The sequence below is a fragment of the Schistocerca cancellata genome, chromosome 5, assembly GCF_023864275.1.
Source record: "Schistocerca cancellata isolate TAMUIC-IGC-003103 chromosome 5, iqSchCanc2.1, whole genome shotgun sequence".
Classification (NCBI taxonomy): Eukaryota; Metazoa; Arthropoda; class Insecta; order Orthoptera; family Acrididae; genus Schistocerca; species Schistocerca cancellata.
Window position 1 is genome coordinate 121,610,360 of NC_064630.1, and position 13,853 is coordinate 121,624,212.

Sequence of the window (13,853 nt, forward strand, 5' to 3'; positions counted from 1 at the left end):
TTGGAGGGCAGTGTGGAGGGTAAAAATCGTAGAGGGAGACCAAGAGATGAATACACTAAGCAGATTCAGAAGGATGTAGGTTGCAGTAGATACTGGGAGGTGAAGAAGCTTGCACAGGATAGAGTAGCATGGAGAGCTGCATCAAACCAGTCTCAGGACTGAAGACCACAACAACATGGTCATCACTGACAGCTGTGATTTTCAAGAAACGCAAACCATGACTCACTTTTTCTTCTGTTTGTCGAGTCTCGTGTCCAGCATCGGGGAAGTTGTACTGCTCTTGAACCTTCTCGCTATCAGTTACGCACGATGAAATCATACTGGACACGCTTACTTAAAGTTACTTGGTGTACACACTCTATTATTTTTTTGTGTTTCTTTGTAATGTTGCTTTTCATACAAACGAAAATTGTTTGCTGATTTCATAGGCTCAAGTGAAGGGACTCAACCACAGATTACTATCTAAACCACAGATTACTATCTAAATTGTCCATAGGTGTAGACCGATTTCTGAGCAACTCAAATTTTGAAACTTGATAGTGGTCTGTTATCCTTATGCCTTGATTGTGAATATAAAGAAATGTCTGAAATATAAAAAGGACATGTAAGCTATATCATCCACAACACATGCTTAATTATACTTGACTATGTCTTATTTTCGCAACGAAACAGCGTAATAAATAAACTCAAGACAACAAAGTTAATTGCCGAACATGTTATCCTCGTTATGCATCTGCGGTTATATTGCCAGGCATTGCCAGGCATAGTTCATCGACAAGGGCTTACAGTCAGAATGAGTCCACGGAGAGAACAGAGCGTTGGACCAGGGCAAGATCGTAGAGGTCCACTGCTTGTGGCCATCGTTTGATGGGTTTTACAGGCTGTGCTGTGCTCCTTACTCATTACACGAAGTCGTAATAACGTCCATGCCAGATGACGTGTGGCGCACGCGATTTCTCTATACCTGTATTACGAAATTAATTTGTGGTGTGAATGTAAAACGACTCGTCCCATATTACGATTTATCGTGCAAATGATCCGTGGAACATAAATGTAACTAACTAACTCTCATTTACCAGAAAAAATAAACACTTTTAATCGAGTGACCGTGAGCCACTTTTAGTGGTGGTATAAAAAGCGACGCCAAACTCACTTTGGCACGCGAGGCTACGTCAGTCACGAATTTCATACAGCTGCTATGACACCTGTTTGTATGTAAGTGCAACCAGAAAAAATTCTGATCCTCACATTGACCAAGAATTATACACTGCTTGCAGTCTTCGCTTAATGTCCCAACTGGTCCTTGAAATGTCAGAAAGTGGGACAATAACTAAAAGTTACATGAGTCTGTTATACAAAATTTGTCAATGAACAAAACGGTTTTCACATGCGTAGTTGTTTTGAACTTTATAAAGAAATTCGGTCATACAGACACGGGTGCTCGTGCACGTACGCACTCACGAACTCACGCACACACACACACACACACACACACACATTGAAACAGTTAGACGCTATAACGTCGGCCGATTGGCGAGTCCGGCGACCATGAAACCAACAGCAGACTTCAGCTGCAGGCTCTAATAAGTGTTTGCCGCGCGGTATAACCACGCGGTCTAAGGCGCCAAGGTCACGGTCCGTGTGGCTCCCCCCCCCCCCCCCCCCCCCCCCCCCCGTTGGAGGTTCGAGACCTCCCTCGAGCATGGGTGTGTGTGTGTGTGTGTTGTCCTTAGTGTAAGTTAGTTTACGTTAGATTAAATAGTGTGTAGGCTTAGGGACGATGACCTCAGCAGTTTGGTCCCATAAGACCTTACCACAAATTTCTAAGTGTTCACGAGCCACGAAAAACAAGGCCTCGTAATATACTCGCAATAGAAGCACATTAATATGCAAAGTGTAAACTGGAATATTCTCCTCTATTCAGTTTCAGTTTTATAAACGGACGATAATTTTCTTTGTAGCTGTTTTGATTTAAAATATCGACTTCATCATCTTCACGTATCACATATAGAGGGCGACAACTCATAACACGCTCTCCCAGCCACCTTAATAATTCCTTAATCTGCAATGTATGCACATACATTAGTGATCTACTGAGGCTGAGCAAAGCACATGTTGTTCTCGGGTTGTCTTGCGACTACAGTAATTACCTTATTCACTTTTGCATTTATCACTTGTGTATTTCAGATCAGTTATGTAAGATAAAACTTATTTTACTTTAACTTCTCCAAAGATGTACTAAAGTAAGTGTATACGTTAATCATTGTGAACGTAATTGCGACTAAAGACTGAAACAAAAAAAGTTAAAATGATGGTTGTCGCTGATATCTATCTTCAACTTGACATCATTTCAAGCTTTCGCAACGATTCTAAATTTTCAGTTTAGGACGTGTCAGAAATTCGTTTTGATACCTCATGTAGTTAACTAAAATTGTTCCAAGACATTTTTCATCGAGTTGACATCTTCAGTCGTCCTACATAAAAAAAACTCATCACTAGATTCTGTTACATAATTGCACACTTGTACAAGTTTCTTTTCGATATACTCTTCTTCTTTCTTCGTTATTGCCACTTAAAGAGTGTGTTTAAACTTGTTAGCTAGGAACGACAGTTATTTTTCTTCTCTTTTCATATTTTCTGAATGGATTTCCTATTATTCGCGTTCGTCTGTCCACTGTTTTTCAATTTTCCTTTCTTATTTTTTTTAGCTCACTCTGCGAATGAGTGATGTGTAATTAATCCTTTGCGTCCTACCATCACATCTGTAGAGTGGACAACATTAGAAACTCAAAAACTATGTAATATAATATAATTCTAAACATGTAAGAATCAGTTGATTATAAGAAGTTAAGCAGGACTTACGAGAAATGAATGCCACAGAAGATGCCACAAGAACATCAAGCGTCTTGTACGTATTGTATCACTGAACTTGTCTATTCCGGCGCAATGGGGTGTAGTTTTTGTTTTAATCCGTATGCCATTTATGTTAGTGGTACCACAAAGTTTTCTTCATTTTCAATTTCATTAATTTTTGAATAACATGGGGATGTAGTTTCTGATGCATCTAATGCTTCAGACAAAACAGCTGTCTTATGATACCTAGGTTTCGCATTTAGCGGTTTTACTCATTTACTGCAGTGATTCTACACATTCTGTAGGCTTTCTGGAGTTTAGTTGCTCATTCTAAATTTTCTTTACTATCTAATACAAATGATACAATGATTTCTTCCAGATATAAAAAAGAAGACACATATGAAATTGTCAAATATTTTTTTTCTAGTGGGCATATTCTAATGTTATTATGTAAGTTTTCCACCAAGTGAGTCTTCTTACATTATACTTTGAGGCTGTATTTGACGCTACCTCGTGTAACTTGTCAATGGCGTACTTGGTTTCCTCACTAATCTTAGTGAAGATAGCTAGATCTTCAGCAAAAGTTAGGCACTTCACTTTTATTCACTGTCCTGAACTCCCGATGTTTATACCTCCAATTTCTTTCCCCCATTCTCCGATGACTCTGTCAAACATAAAATTCAACAGAATAGGGGAGCTGGCATCTCCTTTTCGAACTCCTATTTTCAGACAGATTATTTTAGTCTCATTATAGTTAATTTTCACGATTGCTTTCAAATTGGCTATATTAGTTTCACTAATTCGATATTGTCTGTTTCAGGGAAGTACTCTGTCATCATCAAAACGAAGATGATTGAGATATCTTCCACTGAGACGTATTCCTTACTAAGTTTTTTTATGTCCATCCTTTTTGCTGGAGGTCTTGGGGACCAACGCTGTTCACTATTGTAAGAACATGACACGTCTACAGCCGTCCTTATGATCTTATCTATTATGTAGCTACCAGTTTCGCCGCTTCAGTGCGCTATCTTCAGGCCTTAGTTGATGCTGAAGGGGTTATCACGATCCATATATACACTGAATCTGTGGCCAACGTAACTGGTTTACGCAGACTGTAACTGTGATGCCTGTACTCAAACCATCAACTTACTTTTCCCAAGATGAGTGTCGAAAAATGTACTCTTGAATTGACGAGATATTTTTGATGATAAATATCGTTTGGTTTGTGTAAGAGAGAACCGGGTAACCACACACCTGGGACAGAGAGACATGGAAAGTCATTGGACGATACTGTTCCAGGGAATCTACATCGAGCCATTGTACATTCGGACGGACACGTGCATCCAGCGTGTTGTTTTGTATATCGGTCAAGACAGTAGTGCAATGAATGCTGTCGAATGGAGCCGTCATTTTGATGACTTAACGAGACACGACGTTTGGATATGTCAGCAAACTAGACGTTACTGAGGATTATGAGCTACCACTTTTAAAGAGGAACATTCTTGACAAGTGTGCATGTCTTTCAGCCAGGAAGTTACGCAATGGGCAACTGACGTTGTTCACGAACAATTTGACTGGAGGGTCGAAGAGTCCAAGATGTCAGATCAGAAGTATTGGCGCACCCACAGCAAATTTTGCAGAACGAAGGGGAGACAGGCGCTCTTAGTGTCGACCGCTGTGCTGTGAGACCTCACGTGGGAAACTTGGACTACTGCTCGGAAGTCGCTGAGGATTGTACAGTTGATTATCAGTTTGAGTCAAAGCTAGCAGACACAGCAACGCTCGCCTCCAGCCAGCCCTTTGCCAGCTGTGGCATATCACGTAATGAATGCATGAAAGAAGGCGCACTCAAAAGCACTGGAGATTTCATTTTATCGGGGTAGAGATGAATTCAGTGGTTTCTACAGTGGAAGCAAAGACCATAACCCCAGAAAGGGGAGTCAGGCCTGCTGTCTCTTTTATATTTGCGGTGAAACCGTGGGTGGGATGGACCCTGCTGCTTCGGTCAACGTCAGCCAGGGCAGAACAAAAGAGATGCCAGTGACTTCAACTGCATGTCTTTGGAGAAGGGACTACGATCAAATGTAATATCGCGCTTATTTAAAAGGGAAGGGAAATGGAGGGAAGATACAACTGCTACACGTCAGCACCGAGTTTCCCGGTTCATAACTTTAAAATATTCCGCGTCAGGGCGCCCAGCTCGAATCACCTGTTTGATAAGTATCGCGTGTCTGGCGTGTCGAAATCGAAGCGGCAGAAATATCCGAGTTGCTTCGAGTGTCGTATCGCGGTCGCTTCAGTCACTCTGACCAGCGCACGCAAATGAGAGCGCAGGCTGTCAAAATTTAAGCCGTATCGACATGCTCTGAATGGGGAAGCTTTTGCTCTTACACCTGGGTCCTACTTTGGTGTGGCGGAAGAGTGTGGTGTGGACGTGTTTCGGGGTGCTGTATGGTACAAATGGGTCAGATTACTGTCTGATATAGGCTCTAGACATGCAGTTCATTCCCGTTACACTCATGGTTCTTGTTTCAAGTATATTTACAAGTAGCGTGTATTCATAACAGCTTCTAGTGCCGCATATTTGTCTGTCTGCAATGGTGCTTCGATAGTTCTTTGTAACCAGTTCGAATCCATGTGCACATGTAGGTGGCTGAAGAAATTTGTAATTTTTCTATCAGTGAATATAAATGGCTCTCTCCTGAAAAGCAAGGAAAACTTTTGTAGCTTTCATTATGGATTTCATCAACTGATTATATGATTTATGAACTTTTTCATTACCTGTACTGATGATTTATATATTGTTGATGTGAGACTATCATTTCTGCATCATAATTTCGACAATTAAAACATTCATTTATCACATTTTCTTAGGCATATTTATTGCAGAAGAAATATTTCTTTGTTTGTACATGTAGCCATCCTCTTATTGACACCAGGTCGCAACCTAGTTCCAACCCCCCCTTTTTTAATTTTTTTAATTGCAGTACGTACTGACTTTGTAATATACACAGCAGTATTTTTGAGCAAACATATAAGGACGGTACTACACAATTCCGGAGTTGCGTCTTGGTGTACTAGTTTGATAATTTTCAGTTGGACCACAGCTCACTGTTTACCTTCAAGTGGTAACTATGAAAGAGATGAAGTACGTTTACCTTGCACGAACATTGCCCATAATGCAAAGTTCTTGACACGTTTGGTTTTTGTTTAGGCAGAGTGTGTACTTAGCATTCAGTCTGGACGAGGAGATTAGTGTTTAACGTCCCGTCGACAACGAGGTCATTAGAGATTGTATATTCAATCTGTGCTAATCAGAAATGCTTTACAGAAAACCCTGTGCGCTTGCGAAGGTTCTTCCTCGTCAGCACCTATATAATCTGACTTAGTCATTTTGTGGAAGTCAGAGCCGTGTCTCTCGAATTGGTCTATGTTTTCATAAAACTAAATATATTAATAACGTTAACAGAGAAGATAACCAAATTTATCAACCATAATGGTCAAGAACATGATCTGCACTACATGTGAGGATTCGTCATTATGGCTTATCGTAATATTTAGTTAATGAGCATCTCAATAATAAATGTACTTTTGTATTCAGACCATATTTTTCATCCTCGAATGTATCCCTGAGATGAGGCTTGTTAAGAACCTAATATTAACATTTGAAAAGTTCCAGCACTGTTTTCTATATTATCAAATTTCCCCCAGTTCACTACATCACAGATGACGTATCGCCTGGCACTCAATGGCGCTAAAGCACTCCCATAAAAAGTGCCCCTTCGAACGCTCTGTTTGTTTAAAAGCAATGAACGGATTCTAGGAAAGTTACAGAAATCAACACTATAGGTGTAGCATATTCTTTATTGTAATGTGTTATGGATAAATACTGTGTCAGACTAAGTGATATAAAAGTAAGTGCTCTCAATCTGGCCAAGGTTGAAAAACATATATTTTATATAAATAGCACAATTATAATTTACTCTTTTTACATGTAATGAGCCTGTGCTTTTTAATTAAGTGCAACTTGTGTACTCAAGTGCCAATCTTTACAGTTGATATATGTAATTAACCTTTATTTTATTCCTAAAGTGAAGATAAATAACTAATACATAGTTTACCAACATGGGACCCAAGCAAACAATCATAATTGAAATAGAAACTGCTGTGGTACAACGCAATCAAATATTACAACGCACAGCGTGAGCCGGATAGGATGGCCACCACAAATCCATCCGGATTGTGTAAATATATCGACGTGCGGTTTTCACGGACAGCGTGGAGAATTTTCTGACGTGTGTAAGTGAAGGTTAACGGTTTCAGCTGCCTAATTATGACACTGACCTAAGTTAAGAAAAATGGATTTATATACTTTTTCTTTGGCATTGGACAGGGCCTTCGAAAAAAACAACAACGACAGCATACATGAAACTTGATCGAATAGTAACAAGACATCGCTCGTCCCGGCACAGATTCGAGTCCTCCCTCCGGCATGGATGTGTGTGTGTGTGTGTGTGTTTGCCCTTAGGATAATTTAGGTTAAGTAATGTGCAATCTTAGGGACTGATGACCTTAGCAGTTAAGTCTCATAAGATTTCACACACAAGAAAAAGAAATCAGTATCGCAAAAGACTATTCTACCGCCAGGACAAGAGGTCTCACAAATGTCTGCCATACAGTACCAAATGTGAGCAAACACGTAACGCAGGTACGGTTCGTGTGTTCAAAAGGGTGGTTGAAGCCCCTCAGACTATGCTCTGCTCTCACAGGGATCCGACAACTTGACCGTGACCATATTCAGATTTTCACAGTGTACATGATGTCGAAAGAGTGAATACTGTTTCCGTTTTCGTTTGTGTTGAGTGTTGGCAAACTGTTAGAGGAGCAGTACGGTTATATGCTCAAATAAATCCGAAGCGAGCCAAAACCTCACGATCTGTCTTTGTAAACATTACAAAAGGTTCCAGAAGAATAAAATACGCCAACGGAAGAGGAAGCCAACTGTTGAGATAAAAGCAAATAAAATTTTAGCTGTGGCAACACAGTCCACAGTTCGGTAGGGGCACCTTTAATGGGGGAATTTGGTGAACAAAAGGAGTGTAAGGAGTGTTCTCCACTCTGCTACTATCTGTAACTTTCAAGTATATAGATATCCTCGGCGAAGTGAATCAGCTGAAAAATGAAGTGAAAAGAGCGTATGGCTTTGGTGGCCCAGATTGTACACCAAGATTCCTTCCAGATCAATAGCTCCATACTTAGCAATCAAATACAGCTGTTCACTCGTTGAACGACCCGTACATAAAGACTGCAAAGTAGCGCAAGTCACAACACTACCCAAGACAGGGAATAGGGGTGATCCGCTGAATTCCAGACCCATATCATTAACGCCGATTTGCAGTAGGATTTTGGAACATATGCTGTATTCGGACATCATTACATCGAAGAAAACGATTTCTTGACTAATAGCCAACATGAATTCAGAAAATGAAAGGCAGCTAGCCCTTTATTCTCACGAAGTAATGAGTGCTATCGACAAGGGGCGTCAATTTGATTCCATATTTTTACACTTTTGACCCCGTTCCTCATAAGCAACTTCTAATGCAATTCCGCGCCTATGGAGTATCGTCTCAGTTTCATGATATTCTGTCAGAAAGTTCACGGTCCGTAGTAACTGACGGAAAGTCATCGAGTAAAGTAGAAGAAATATCTGGCAGTCCCCAAGACGTGTTATAGACCCTCTGCTGTTTCCGATCTACATAAACGATTTAGGAGACATTCTGAACAGTCTCTTAAATCGTTTGCAGACGACGCTGTCATTTGCAGTCTTTTAAAGTCATCACATGATCAAAACGAATTGCAAAATGATTTAGATAAGATATCTGTATGGTGTGAAAAGAGGCAATTGACTCTAAATAATGAAAAGTATAAGTTCATCCAAGTGAGTTCTAAAAGGAAATCGCTAAATTTAGGTTACACGATAAGTCACACAAATATAACGGCTGTAAATTCAACCAAAGACTTAGGGTTTACAATTACGAACAACTAAGATTGATAGATAATGTTGTGAGGAAAGCAAACCAAAGAGACAGTTTACACTACGCATGTCTGCCCTCTTCTTGAGTATTGTTGCGTGGTGTGGGATCCGTATCAGATAGATCGGACGTATGAGATCGAAAAAGTTCAGAGGAGGGCAGCTCGTTTTAAATTATCACGAAATAGGGGAGTGAATTCCGCGCGTATATTACGCGAATTGTGGTGGTAATCATTAAAACAAAGGCGCTTTTCGTTGTGGCAGGAACTTCTCAGGAAATTTCAGTCGCCTACTTTTTCCTCAGAATATCATAATATCGTGTTGACGTCCACCTAAATGGGGAGAAATTATCATTATAATAAAATAAAAGATCTCAGGACACGCACAGAAGATCAAAAGGGAATCGGTAAAGAAGTAGCTTGAAGAAGGTTCGATGAACCCTTTGTAGACAGTACATTCCAAAGCATTTAATGTTTTGCACATTTCAGTCGATCAGCATGTTCATTGCAATGAGTTTTAAACTCAAAGGTCCCGAGTTCGAGTCTCGGTCCGGCACACAGTTTTAATCTGCCAGGAAGTTTCATATCAGCGCACACTCCGCTGCAGAGTGAGAATCTCATTCTGGAAACATCCCCCAGGCTGCGGCTAAGCCATGTCTCCGCAGTATCCTTTCTTTCAGGAGTGCTAATTCTGCAAGGTTCGCAGGAGAGCTTCTGTAAAGTCTGGAAGGTAGGAGACGAGATACTGGCAGAAGTAAAGCTGTGAGTACCGGGCGTGAGTCGTGCTTCGGTAGCTCAGATGGTAGAGCACTTGCCCGCGAAAGGCAAAGGTCCCGAGTTCGAGTCTCGGTCGGGCACACAGTTTTAATCTGCCAGGAAGTGTCATATCAGCGCACACTCCGCTGCAGAGTGAGAATCTCATTCTGGAGTTTTAAACTCGATTATAGTTCTTAGAATGGTGTTTACGAAAATTGCAGTGAGATGTTGCATCTCTATAAAACATTTTGCTTACGGTTGAAGCACTGTTTACTAATACTTTAACAAACTGACATTTGCAGTGAACCATATCGGATTGTTGAAAATCCACGACGGTAAGACGAATGTATAAACTAGCATCGTGGTCTGTCGATGTCTGGTGCGGGCTCGGTTCCTGTTTTGATACTGGTGCTTTAAATAGCATAAGTGTCTACAATAACCAACAATTACGCTGACACAGTTATTGGAAAACACCTCAATAGATGTGAGACCATCCACGTGGCACCATCACAACGGGTATGTGCAGAGAAGCAAGGCAAGGGATCTGCGTGGAAACGACGACTCTCGAAGGTATGAAAGGCCGCTTAGCACAAGTGTGCGCTGTGGTAAGTCAAGCTGAAATTCGGAACTGCCTTATAGCATGTGTCAATGTTCACCGTCAATATCTTAGTCATTTTATGCGACAGAACCATACACGAAATACTTATTACGTTACATCTGGTACAGTTGGTCTGTATGTCCTCTTCTCCTAACGGCGAAATTGTGGTTTGCGGTGTTGTTATTTTATTACTATTTCATAAAGTTCCACACATGTTATGCCGTTGAAGTAATACCATTCCCTCATATTTTTCTTCTTTTTGCCGTATTCTTACTATGCATTCTTTTGAAACTACCTTGATCTTATTTGTTCCATATAAATTTAATAATTATAGATGTCGTAACGTCTGACATCTACATAAAGTTCTGTAAGCCACCTGACGGTGTGTGGCGAAGGGTACTGCTGGTATCACTATCTGATCATCCCTTTCCTGTTCGTCTAGCGAGTGGCGCATAGGAAGAACGATTGTCCGTAAGCCTCTGTATTAACTACAATTCCTCAAATTTTCTCGTCGTCGTTATTTCGCGAGATGTATGTGGGAGGAAGTATTATGTTCAAATAACTTATGAGACTGCAGCTGGATGACGTCGTCGGCAACCGCCAATATTTCGACCGGAGCACAACCTGTCATTTCCAAGGGATAACTGCAGCAATTAAGTGATGTGAAAAGCAATTTAAAACCTCGGTTTCCAGATAAATTCCGGAAAGATGACTCTCACACACACCGTAAACACTAGCGTCATCACAGACCAAAGATGAACGATGTCAGAAGTTAGCAGAATGAAGTTAATAATCAATAGATGAGTTAGCATTAACTTTGTCCCTCTTTTTCTTTTTGACAAGAGAGAGTGCAGGATTATATGCAGGATTTAAACGAAAACCACCATCTCTATTTATAAAGTTACCTGCAAATTTAATTTCATCAGCTTCCTTAATAACACTATCCCAAAAGTTGGAAGTGCATGCCAGAATCTTCGTGTTGTTATATTCCATAGGATGAGCGGTGCCAAGATAATGTTCTGCAATGGCTGTGGATTTGCTCGGCTGTTATTAGCATGTGTGACGCTTATGCTCAGTACACCGGTGTTTCACAGTCATGATAGCCCGATCAATATGTGACACGCCGCAACTGCAGGGAATAATGTAGACATCGAGCTTATGCAAACCAAGATCGTCCTTTACGGAATCTAAAAGAACCCTGATTTCAGTTGTTGGTCGAAAAACACACTTCACATCACATCATATTTCCGAAAAATAGGAACAGCCCTGTTCGAAATGCTCATTGCGTAAGGCAAAATGGCCGTAGACTTTGGTGCCACCTCAGTATTATCGTTACTCGCCCGGTTCACAGTTGGCCGATAGCACAATGCGCGTCTGATCTGTCTTTCACCGCAACCGTTCTGACGAAAAGTGACTTCGACATGGGCTAACTCAGCTGACATACTCTCAGCCGGCCGGAGTGACCGAGCGGTTCTAGGCGCTTCAGTCTGGATCTGCGCGACCGCTACGGTTGCAGGTTCGAATCCTGCCTCGGGTATGGATGTGTGTGATGCCCTTAGGTTAGTTAGGTTTAAGTAGTTCTAAGTTCAAGGGGACTGATGACCTCCGATGTTAAGTCCCATAGTGCTCAGAGCCATTTGAACCATTTGAACATACTCTCAGGGTCCGAGATGACATGGGCCCTGTGAACCAAGATGCGGAGTACCAATTCGTGTTGAGCCGGATGGTGACAACTGTCAGCCTGCACATGCAGATCAATGTGAGTAGGCTTCCTGTAAACGGCATGTCCCAACGCATCAGCTGCCTTCCTCCTGACCAACACATCAAAGAAGGAAAGACATTCATTCTTTTGCACTTCCATCGTGAAACAAATATACGGGAGGATTGAATTCAGGTGTTCTAAAAATTCGTTCAAATTCTTACTTACAGCAGAAGAATCGTATATATATTTGAAAAGGAAAAAAATAAACCTCCAAGGCACGTTCCTCAAAGTCTTCTACAAACAAACTAGCAATAACAGGTGACAACGCGCTTTCAATTTCAACTCCGTCTGGTTGCTAGTAATCATAGCCATTGAATAAACAGCAGCTGAAAGTCATTACATGTCGAAGTGAGTTCGTCAATTCAGCACCAAACCTAACCTCAATCAACCATAACGAATCAGAGGAGCACGAGTGAAGAGAGAGACCACATCAAAATTTACTAGAATATCAGAGACATTCAAACGAATTTCCTCTAATCGACGTAAGAAATCCGCCGAGTTCTTAATGTGCTCATACTGATCTACTATAGGGCGCAACAGAGTAGCAAAGCGTTTTGTCACGCGATACGTCGGAGCAATTATGTTACTCACAGTCCGACGGAGAGGAACCGCTTCCGTGTGGACCTTAGAGAGGCCATGTAACCAAGAGAAAACAGCACAAGAAGAATTGAGACTCCTCATAGTCTCCCGCAACAAGGAACTTTTTCTCTCAACACGTTTTCGGGGTCAGCACCGATCCTGCGATACGCTGAATCATACAGTAAACACGGCATCTTTTGAACGTAATACTGCTCGTCCAAAGCAACGATAGTATTGCCCTCGTCCGCAGGTAAAATGCGTAACATCGAGATAAACTCGCTCCAGCGGCCTTACCGCAGTGGTAACACCGGTTCCCGTCCGATCACCGAAGTTAAGCGCTGTCGGGCTGGCTAGCACTTGGATGGGTGACCATTCGGTCTGCCGAGCGCTGTTGGCAAGCGGGGTGCACTCAGCCCATTTGAGGCAAACTGAGGATCTACTTGATTGAGAAGTAGCGGCTCCGGTCTCGGAAACTGACGTGCAGCCGGGAAAGCGATGTGCTGACCACATGCTCCCCTATATCCGCATCCTGTGGCGCCTATGGGCTGAGGATGACACGACGGTCGATCGGTACCGTTGGGCCTCCATGGCCTGTTCGGGAGGAGTTTAGTTTTTTTAGATCAACTCGAAGTGAACGTAAAGCAGCCCTCTCAGCCGCTGTGGTGTTCCTCTCGGGTGGACGTGCCCCAGTCAACACACGAAATGCCTCCCTCCTAGCCTCCTCTGAAATATCAGGAGATCGTTTACAAAAGGCCTGTTTGACAGAACTAATAAAATCAATCACTGGCAAACGCTTGGGAATCGATGCGAAATTTAAACCTTTCCTTAGCATGGATAAAACTGCGCCATCAAAAGTTTTCTCCGTGGGATTTATCACAAAATTTCAAAGTGTGGTATTAGGCCCCGAGGAACGGAAAACGTTCAAACTTTATCAAATACCGGGCAGTTCAAGATGAAATTCTCAGTCAGGCTGCAACCATGTAGCACCGTTCAGCTAATGTCAAGAAAAAGCCGACATTTTTGAAGCAATCATTAAATGAAGCCGAAACAATTCCTGGGAAACAAAATCTAACTGTCGACGAGAGCAATGGATCCTTTCACGAACAAGAGCTAGGGCGGCGCGTTGCTTGATGCGGCCGGTGAATCAATATGATTCACAACTTTGGCAAACGATAGAACAATATTTTGATCACGACATATCAGCGAAAACGACAACGCACATTGCAATCTTATTCTACTGCTACGAAGTTTGTCCAACCTCCGCAAGCAACGATA

The 13,853-nt window shown here is 41.8% G+C and overlaps 1 pseudogene; it reads left to right on the plus strand.

Moving 5' to 3' along the window:
• The first annotated feature begins 12,858 nt into the window (after positions 1-12,858).
• Positions 12,859-12,975, plus strand: LOC126189965 (5S ribosomal RNA; annotated as a pseudogene).
• The last annotated feature ends 878 nt before the right edge of the window (positions 12,976-13,853 follow it).